The 11073-nt window shown below is 31.4% G+C and overlaps 1 long non-coding RNA gene across 1 annotated transcript; it reads left to right on the top strand.

Moving 5' to 3' along the window:
- The first annotated feature begins 5202 nt into the window (after window positions 1–5202).
- LOC111716447 (uncharacterized) lies at window positions 5203–6681 on the top strand. Its single transcript, XR_002768494.1, has 2 exons — window positions 5203–5352; window positions 6575–6681. It is a non-coding gene; the product is annotated as an uncharacterized LOC111716447 (long non-coding RNA).
- Window positions 6682–11073: the final 4392 nt, after the last annotated feature.

Genomic DNA, 11073 nt, shown 5'->3' with positions numbered 1-11073 from the left:
ATATTCTTCCTTTATATAGGGTCAGCTTCAATATTCTTCCTTTATATAGGGTCATCTTCAATACTCTACCTTTATATAGGGTCAACTTCAATACTCTACCTTTATATAGGGTCAGCTTCAATACTATACCTGTATATAGGGTCAGCTTCTATATTCTACCTTTATATAGGGTCAGCTTCAATATTCTTCCTTTATATAGGGTCAACTTCAATACTCTACCTTTTTATAGGGTCAACTTCAATACTCTACCTTTATATAGGGTCAGCTTCAATACTCTACCTTTATATACTGTCAACTCCAATACTCTACCTTTATATAGGGTCAACTTCTAAACTCTACCTTTGTAAAGGGTCAGCTTCAATATTCTACCTTTATATAGGGTCAGCTTCAATACTCTACCTTTTTATAGGGTCAACTTCAATAGTCTACCTTTAAATAGGGTCAGCTTCAATACTCTACCTTTATATAGGGTCAGATTCAATACTCTACCTTTATATAGGGTCAACTTTAATACTCTACCTTTATATAGGGTCAGCTTCAATATTCTTCCTTTATGTAGGGTCAACTTCAATACTTTACCTTTATATAGGGTCAACTTCAATACTCTACCTTTATATAGGGTCAACTTCAATACTCTACCTTTATATAGGGTCAGCTTCAATATTCTTCCTTTATATAGGGCCAGCTTCAATATTCTTACCTTTATATAGGGTCAGCTTCAATATTCTGGTGTTTGGTACTTTTCCAAAGACGTTTTTCCAAGGGCGCCTTCCCGTGACAATTTCCCAAGTGTAAACTTCCCAAATGTGCAATTTCCAAAGCAGCAACTTCCCAAAGGCAGCAATGGGGGGTCGAGCGCTGCATCTAGGATGGGCTAAGGGGCAGCCCGCGGCTAAAACAGCCTTCGGGAAAGTACCAAATATCATAATTCTACCATTGCAGTATAGGGTCAGCTTCTATACTCTACCTTTATATAGGGTCAGCTTCAATACTCAACCTTTATATAGGGTCAGCTTCAATACTCTACCTTTATATAGGGTCAGCTTCAATACTCTACCTTTATGTAGGGTCAACTTCAATACTCTACCTTTATATAGGGCCAGCTTCAATGACTCTACCTTTATATAGGGTCAATTTCAATATTCTACCTTTATATAGGGTCAACTTCAATACTCTACCTTTATATAGGGTCAGCTTCAATACTCTACCTTTATATAGGGTCAACTTCAATACTCTACCTTTATATAGGGTCAGCTTCAATACTCTACCTTTATATAGGGTCAGCTTCAATACTCTACCTTTATATAGGGTCAGCTTCAATACTCTATCTTTATATAGGGTCAACTTCAATACTCTACCTTTATATAGGGTCATCTTCAATACTATACCTTTATATAGGGTCATCTTCAATACTCTACCTTTATATAGGGTCAGCTTCAATACTCTACCTTTATATAGGGTCAACTTCAATACTCTACCTTTATATAGTGCCAACTCTTTCACCCTTTCTTTATTAAGATCCAAAATGTTGGTTTTTTTTGTGTTTTTTTTTTTGATGATCCTGAGAGTTGATCTGGGCTATTTCATGTTAATAAAAATTACTTGCGTATTTTTGTGAGACGCACTCTGTATTTTTAGGTTGGTTCACTTCTATGATGCAGGGATTAATATAACGTATTTTCTGCAGATGATAGATCCAAGATTTACATTAGGAGATCAAACTTTCTTTAGTTTTTGTTTTTAACGACCTTTCGCTTCTTCTTTTTCATTGCGTACAGAGGTACAGGGTGTCCCATGAAGCATGACAGAAGCAAGACGACTTTAAGGTCGTCTTTGATTTTTGAAAAAAAATTGCAGTATTTTTTCGTGAACCAACTTTTAGAATTACAATTCTAAAGTAAATAGTCTCAAAACACCCCTAGTCCTGGGACTTCCAAAATGTGGTCTGCCTTTTCAGTGCTTTTAATTTTACCGGAGATATGAAGAATTTTGTTCATATTTCGATTTTAATGATGAAATCTAAAATCTGAAACCACATTTTGAAAGGACTAGGAGAATGTTTTGGTTATTGTTTCAAGAATTTTATATGTGAAAGAAGGATGGCGACTGAATGTCTCAAAGTCAAAGATTACAGACGACTTTCAAATTGTCTTGCTACTGTCATGTTTCCTGGGACACCCTGTACTTTCTTGAATATTTTATGGCATGCATATTTTATAAAATGTGTGTAATTTTTCAATCCTGTGAAAGCAACGAATATAATTTTAGACGAACTTCGTAATAAAATGAAATTAAATATTAATAGGTAACTTATGAACTTTGTAATAAAATGAAATTCAATATTAATAGGTAACTTATGAACTTTGTAATAAAATGAAATTAAATATTAATAGGTAATTTATGAACTTTTTTTGCCTAATTTTTTTATTGTAAATTATTTTTTGGAAAGTTTCTTTTGAATTCTATTTCTGCAAATCATTTAATTCTGATAAAACCAGGACTGTAAACCATTTCTGCTTTCGACGCATTCTGAAGAAGCTTTATTTTTATTTTTTGAACCTAATATTTCTTATGAATTTTGAATTTATTGAAAATAAAATGACAGCGCAATCCATGACATTTTTCCATTATTAAATTATGTTGAATTCTAGTTGTTAATTAAACAGTGTAGTGTGTAACATTTTAAGTTTTCATCTGTTCCAAGAATTGAAAATTCCACGAATGTTACGTTTGATTTCTGGTTTACAGTCGCACTGTTCGAAGGAAGACGACCGGATCGGGATTCAACAATTAACACTTTTTTCCAGGTAGTTGCGCATGCAATATGGTTTACTAAAAAACTTTTACCATCATAGTATTGAAAACTGCAAACAACGGGGTAGGGGGGGGGGCAACCCCCCGACGTAGTGAAATCTATAATTTTCGGGAGGTTTTTAGAGTAAGACCCCGAACGGGTGCTGACCCGGGCCCCCCCCCCCCCACAGAAAGAAGTAATGTACGCCCTATTCTTGGACCAATTCCGGTATACGCCTCTGATTATGGACATCAAGTTATCAAGTTAAGGCTGAGAGTGAAGCTAAAACAGGCTTTTACAAATTAAATTTATGAGAATTATAAGAATTCTTATAAGAATTTGAAGAAAATATTCAGACAAAATGTAAAGTTGTCAAGAAGAATTAAAATAAGATTTTTAAGATTATTTTAAATAATTGTTTAACATTTTTAGTTTTTTTAATAAAATTAGATTTGAGCTTCCAAGTAGACATTTCAATTTAATCTATATAAAAAATTTCAAGAAGAAAATACCGTTGTTAATCGTTACTAAAAATAAATCAATTTTGTTTATTTACTTCTTTGTCTCCGTCAGATCAAAACAAGAATATCTCCATCATAAAAGTTTAAGGGCATTTAACTCATTAAATGTAGAATAAAAAGTAAATTCTTAGTTTTCTAGTTTTCAACTAGTTTTTTTAGGAGACTGTTCAACAACTTAGACTAACAAGAGTGATGTGTAGGCTCAAACCTGGAGTTAAATAACACTTTTTCTTCTAGGTCATGTATAGACTAGTCTTAGTGGTTAAGCTAAATAGTCATTTAGCTAAAAAGCTAAATACATGTCTTGGCTATAATGATAAATCGTATCAGATAATAAAAAGACACTAGTCTCAGACTATAAGATAAAGACTAGTTTAAGTTATTAAGATGTATAGTCTTAAACTGTAAGCTAGAAAAATACTTTTTAGCTATTGAGTTGTGAAGTCTAAGACTATAAGCTTGGCGCTAGTTTTAGTTATTGAGCTTTATAGTCTCAGACTATACAAAAGTTTTAGTTATTGAGCTGTATAGTCTCAGGCTGAAAGCTATAGACACCAGTTTTAGTTATTGAGCTGTATAGTCTCAGGCTAAAAGCTAGACACCAGTTTTAGTTTTGAAGATTAACGTTCTTACACTAGCTAAACTCGTGTCCTTCCATTTTGCTCTAACACTAACTAAACTCGTATCCTTCCATTTTGTTCTAACACTAGCTAAACTCGAGAATAATCTTAGCTATCTTGCTAAAAAGCTGTGGTAAAGAGCTGACCTGCAAAGGATAAGAAATATTTAGATATTTTTCTTACATTTATAATTTCCTCTAGTTGTAAACTGATATTTTTCTATTCCAAAATCCAAATCCTTAAGTTATACCAATGAAAGACTTCAGGTCACCATTCAAGTGTTTTGTGAGTAACCCTGTATAAAGAACATAAGTCAGATGAAAAGTGAACTGTAAAGTGCACAATTCACGGCGTTGTGGAAACAATCCTCTACCAGCGCAGCAGAACTTCACAAATCTGCAGATTCTCGGAAATTCTGAATAATTGCTGAATTCGCGCATTTTATAATATTGCGCAGTAAAATAATAATAAATGGCGGCGTGGTTCTCGGAACATAAATTAATTTTATTTTTTCAATTTTCTATATTTCTATATTTTTTATAGCGTAAAATAATTTTTTTTATTTTTAAACTCAGGGATTCGTAGTAAATAATATTAATTTAATGAAGACGACCTTTTACAAAGTTGTAATTGTTAACAAGCTTTTTTTTAAATTATAAGTAATCAAGTAATTAAAGAGAAGCTTTTTAGATTAATAGCTTCTCTTTTTTCTCGTGTTTGAAAGCTTGAAATAAAACAAAATTTAATCAAAAGTCGTCTTCATTATACTAAATTAAATGCCTACCACCGTATATATCTTAAAAGTTTATGTGTATATATTTTATTAATTGAATAAATAACACTCTGTGTTTTAATCATTACCTTTTTACACTGCAACCTATTTATTATCAATTAGGACAATTATGATGCTTTTAATTTTTTATTCTTTGTGTAACCTAACATAACCCAAGCTGCAAAAATCTCTTAATTATTATTAAGCTGTAGGAATAGGAAAACATCAAAAATGTTCCTTTTGAAAATATTAAAGCATCAAAATGGCCACAGAATCCAGATTTAGTTACTCACATTCTAGGTTAGAATTCGTTCAAGACTCTCAAGACAGTTTCTACGCAGGGAGTAAGGAATTGATATAACTGACGCGGTTCTCCCTACCATATGATTATACATGCATTGCAGACGGGTACTTCATTTGAATAAGAAATATTTGTCTGATGTACATTTCATAACCTATTCTGAATATTTCAGATACAAATGGAGTACCCGCCCGTCTAGCTGCAAAGTATAATCATATGGTAGGGAGAACCGCGTCAGTTATATCTCCCATCTATTCCTAACTCCCTGATTCTAAGTCACAACTCCAAGTCACGATGTTTGTTGCTTAAGTCTTGAAATTGAAAGACTAGACAGAAGAGAAAAGGTAACCTTTATACGACCTCGTAGCTCCTCTAGTTTTACACACAAGTATGAGAGAAGTAAATTTATCCGGCGACGTACAGGGTGTCCCAAAAAACATGGGAATTCAGTGACGAATTAGACATCGTCTTTTTAAATAATTCTTTGATTTAGTATTGTGATACCTACTGAGAAAGCTGTAATCTGAAAGAGTTTCGTCTGCTATGTTTACAATTTGTTTGTTTATGTTTTGACTGCATACGGTTGTACTTAGTAAAACAAGAAAATTGGAGTATAAAAAAACAGAGTAAACTTGTCCGTCTTCACTGTTCATCTTGCGGAGACATTATAGACACATCTTTACAGTCTTTTACCCTTTTCATAAAATAAACTCTAGCAGACATAATAATATTATGGCTTTTGAAATTAGGGATTACAATGCTAATTCATTACAAAGACGATATCGAATTCGTCACTGAATTCCCATGTTTTTTGGGACACCCTGTATTAAAAATTCAAAACAATTTTGTTTGAAAACATGTCAGAGTTACATTTTACATTTTCCTTACCTTGCAAGTTTCATTTAGCTTTTAAATAGTATTAATTAGTAATTTTTAATATCCAACATTAAATAGAGATATTGTTAATTTTTAATATCCAACATTAAATAGAGATATTGTTAATTTTTGGGCTTCTTTAAAAATAAACCTCAACCAGTTTTAAAAGTCAAGTTTTCATAGTATGTAAAATCTAATCTAATAAATCAATTATTTGTTTAATCTTACAAGATGTCCCCGTAAACATGGGAATTAATTGACGACTTCTATATAGTCTTTGTTCCAAAAGGGATTATTTCGTAAAAAAATTTATTGTCACAGTTGAAACATTTAACACAGAAAACTACTTTAGACTTGGGATTTCCAAAATGTGGTCTACCATTATTTTAACTTCAAAATTGCCGGAGATAAAAGGAAATTTGTCCAGCTTCAAGTTAATTCAAAATCAACAAAACTTTTCAAAAGTTTAATATCTCCGTCAACTTTAAAGATACAAAAAAAAGGTAGATAATATTTTGGAAAGCTCATTAGAACTACAGGGTTTTTTTTTGATGAACTCTATGTCATTCATCAATTACCGGAAACCAAAGACGATATTTAAGTCGTCTCTGTATTCTCGTGTTTATTGGGACACCCTGTATATTTTAGCGATGGATTCAAAAGTCACAACTTTTGTGTTCTGAATTTCAGGATCAAGCAATGATCTCCAGATTATGCTGACCTACATAGTAAATTGTGATTTTTTTATTTGTATTATCTCGTGCTTTGTAGTTGAATAATAAAAAAAAATATGAGATTATGCTGACCTACGGATCAATCTGATTCTTTTTCGATATCCAGTGATAATTCAGGGATGAAGCATTGATCCTCAAATCGAAAGAGCCCACACTAGATATCAAGATCAAGCGTACAAGATTCCGACCTCTGAATAGATAAACTTGTAAACCGCATTTCTTACAGAAAAGATGGCGCTTTTTAAAAGAACAATTTTTTATTTAATTCCGCTTTATTCTAAAAACTTCTTTATGTCGGTCCATGTTAAAAACTTTCAGCGCTTTGCATAGGAAAATCATTTATTTTTCTCTTGTGTGGCGGCCTAAGCTTTAAAAGCACAGGCGCGCGTGCATGGTCAAAATACATTATACATATAACTCTCAACTAAGAGTGGAATAAAATTCTGAATGAATTCCTAAGAATAGTTATAAAAGTTATAAAACCACGATAATGTTCTTTTTTAAAGTTTTAAAATTAGCACGATTTAATAGAAATTGTTCCATACCTAGGAGAAAATGGACATGAATGATGAATAAGTCACTAATAAACTTTGAATGGATGCCTACTGAATGATAAACGAATGTTTAATGAATGATGAATGAATTCCTACTAAATGAAAAATGAATGACTACTGAAAGATGAATGAATGTCTTCTGAATTATGAATGAATGTCTACTGAATGATAAATGAATGCCTATTCAATTATGAATGAATGTCTACTGAAAGATAAACGAATGTCTACTGAGTGATAAATGAATGCCTATTAAATTATGAATGAATGACTACTGAAAGATGAATGAATGTCTACTGAATTATGAACGAATGTCTACTGAATGATTAATGAATGTCTACTGAATGATAAATGAATGCCTGTTCAATTTTGATTGAATGTCTACTGAAAGATTAATGAATGACTACTGAATTATGAACGATTGTCCACTGAATTATGAATGAATGTCTACTGAATGATAAATGAATGCCTGTTCAATTTTGATTGAATGTCTACTGAAAGATTAATGAATGAATACTGAATTATGAACGAATGTCTACTGAATGATAAATGAATGTCTACTGAATTATGAATGAATGTCTACTTAATGATTAATGAATGCCTATTCAATTATAAATGAATGTCTACTGAATGATAAATGAATGATGAATAAATGCTTACTGAATGATGAATGAATACCTGCTGAATAATAAATAAATGTCTACTTAATGAAGAATGAATGTCTTCTGAATGATGAATGAATGCCCACTGAATGATAAATAATAACGAATAAATACCTAAAATATGATAAATAAATGGTATATAAAAACCTAATCTATGATGAATTATGCTTTATAAATATTTAATGAATGAGTGCATAAAGAAATGAATAATAAATGAATGCCTATGTAGCCTATGATGAATGAATGTATTGTATTCTGTAAATTGAGTTTATATCAACATTCCAGTTAAATCTGATATTTGAAGCGTTGAGTGAATCCTGCAAAATCATTCAGCATTTTCTTCAAATTCAAACTTTTCACGAGAATTCATTTATTTATATCATTTTATGTTCCTGGTAAGTGAACGCGGCATTTTACGGATTGTAAATGGTTGTGCGCGCGGCATGTTTCCGGTTCCATGTGGCATGTTTCAACTCTTAACATGCAAATATACCAAGTAGAACCTTCATCAGTTCAGGGGTCTCAATATTAGAAAAATTAAACATTTCTGTGCCGTCCAACCTTCATTGGTAATGGTTATACTGTGTTGGGCTTAGATATTTTGAAGTTAAAAATTCACGTGGGAAAGTTAAATCTGCTGCAGTTCAAAAGACAAATCGAAAGACTTAGTTTTTATGCACTTATTTGGCATTGCCCTTGGTGGTTTGTATTTTAAATAAGTCGAAAGTTTGATTTACAACGGTATCCATTAAACCTTTGACTAGATATCTTTATTTTTCAACCTGAAGCTTAATTGTTTTTACCGTGGTTGTCTTGGTTACAGAAAAACAAATTTTATTTTTATTGTTTTAGAAAGAGGTTTAGAGGATGCCATTGAAAATCATACATGTCGTTCTTTAAAGAAGCTGCAGAGTAGAATTATCCCTTGAAATGCACCCTCTGCTTTGCTAAACCTTTAGTGGGCCTGTTTGGTGGGCGGAGCCTTCCTTGTCATTTTGTTGATTTACTCACGTTTAATGTTAATTCTCAATCTCAAGAATTAGAATAAAAATTATACGGTGCAAAAGTTGCCTTTGATTCAACAGTTTTGGCATGAATTGTGAAAAATTCACAAAAACGTCTTTTACCATTTTGTCGACTGCATAATAATCATAATAATGAGCTCAACCAATATAGGGCTTCTAAGATCAAATATTTTTTATGTGGTATGTTTGATCTATAGACACAATTGTAGTTTTTTATGTGGTATATGTTTGATCTATAGAAACAATTGTAGTTTTTTATATGTGGTATGTTTGATCTATAGACACAATTGTAGTTTTTTTATGTGGTATGTTTGATCTATAGACACAATTGTAGTTTTTTTATGTGGTATATGTTTGATCTAAAGACACAATTGTAGATTTTTATGCGTTATATGTTTGATCTATAGGCACAATTGTTTAAGTGAATTGAGATTTTGACACAAACTTGGATGTTTTTTTTTCTATATTTTTCAACCCATTTTAGTAGACCTTGGATAATGGATGAATTCTGTTATAGATCAACTGATCTAAGTTTGAAATATCAATTGTTATGCATGTTTTACACCATCAGGTTGCAAAGATATAAGGATTAGTTAGAACACTTGAGTTTGTGGCAAAGACTCAGTTCCTTTGCGTCACTGTTATTCTCATTGTGTTTTATCATTAATTACTCCGTTTAAGAAAGTGCTGACATTTTTAGAATTTATTTAAATTATTAATTATTATTAAATTATTAAATTACTAAAAACACACTGAAGGTATGAAATAAATACATAGACAGATCAAATACAAGCAAGGAGTAGATACATTGATGAATGCATGATTGAATAAACATATAAATGATATTACTTCATTAAATGTACAGTCGGTACAAAAAAAAATTAACTCTTTTAGTTTTTAAAGATCAAAAGTGTCAACAAAAATAATATTAAATCTACATCTAACAATTCCCAATCAAGTGGTATTTTTCATTGTTATCCAAAAGTATCATTAAGTAAATTAAATTTTATTTAATTATAGAGTTTTGACAAATCATCTGTTGAGATATTGCAATCTTCTTTTACATAAAATCATTTGATGGACATTGTAAATCAGCGTATCAAAGCAATTCAATCCTTCGAGATACGCGACAAATCTGCATGCTAACTTGCCGACAACATATTTTATAATAAAAATCTAAAAATTGATAAAGGTTTTCCACATAGAAGGATGAAAAAAAAATAATAAAATGCTCTAACTATGCACGGAATATTCAAAAGAATCTATGTAACTGGAAATAAAAACTTTGACAAAAAAGTCACGGTTTTCTGAAGTCCTAGTACACAATGCCTTGCACTGAAAATAAGGTCCTGAGTTACAGAATCATGGGACCTAAAATAATATTGGAACTGCAAATAAAATTTCAGGATATAAGATCACAGGATTTAAAGTCCTGAAGAAAAAGTCCTAAGTTTTGGGGAAATGAGGTCAAGTCTTACACTTTTTATGAAAAGGACTTTTCTTCTATGCATCTGCATAGTGAATCTACTCACGGGTCTCTTTTCTTCTATGGATGTAAACATTTTCCACTGTAAGATGACTTTTTTTCCGAGGACTTTTTATAAAAAATCATACTTGGTACCAGAAAAAAAGTCCTAAAAAATAAATTCTCAAATGGTAGGACTTTATTTCCAGATACTTTTTTTTATTTCAAGGATTTTTTTCACAGGACTTTTTTAATGTCAAAATTAAGGACTTTATTTCGGAAAACTTTTTTCATAGAACTTTTTTGGCGGTTACCTAGTCAAATGAAGACTGAAGAGAATACTCAAAATACGCAAAGAATATTCAAAATACCCACAAAATACTAGAAATACCCTCAGAATACTAGAAATACCCACAGAACACTAGAAATACGCAGAGAATATTCAAAATACCCACAGAATACTAGAGGTACGCATGAAAATGCTCAAAGAACATAAAAACTTCTCCATATACATTATTTATGTTAGCCTCTCCTAACCTTTAAAATGATTAAATTTTTGACAATTTTCTGTAATGTTATACCTTAAATCCAAATATAGAACTATGTACCCGATCCAATATGATGTAACACCCTGTTTTTCCGTTATACTCATCACATTTCCAGGAAATAAAACCCAGATCTAAAAACATAAAAACAAATTTCCGTGAAATTGATTTAAAATTTCCCCCTTTCCAGGAACTATGTCTCCAGAG

Source organism: Eurytemora carolleeae, unplaced genomic scaffold (genome assembly GCF_000591075.1).
Source record: "Eurytemora carolleeae unplaced genomic scaffold, Eaff_2.0 scaffold2069, whole genome shotgun sequence".
Lineage (NCBI taxonomy): Eukaryota > Metazoa > Arthropoda > Copepoda > Calanoida > Temoridae > Eurytemora > Eurytemora carolleeae.
This window is presented reverse-complemented; position numbering and strand designations above follow the sequence as displayed.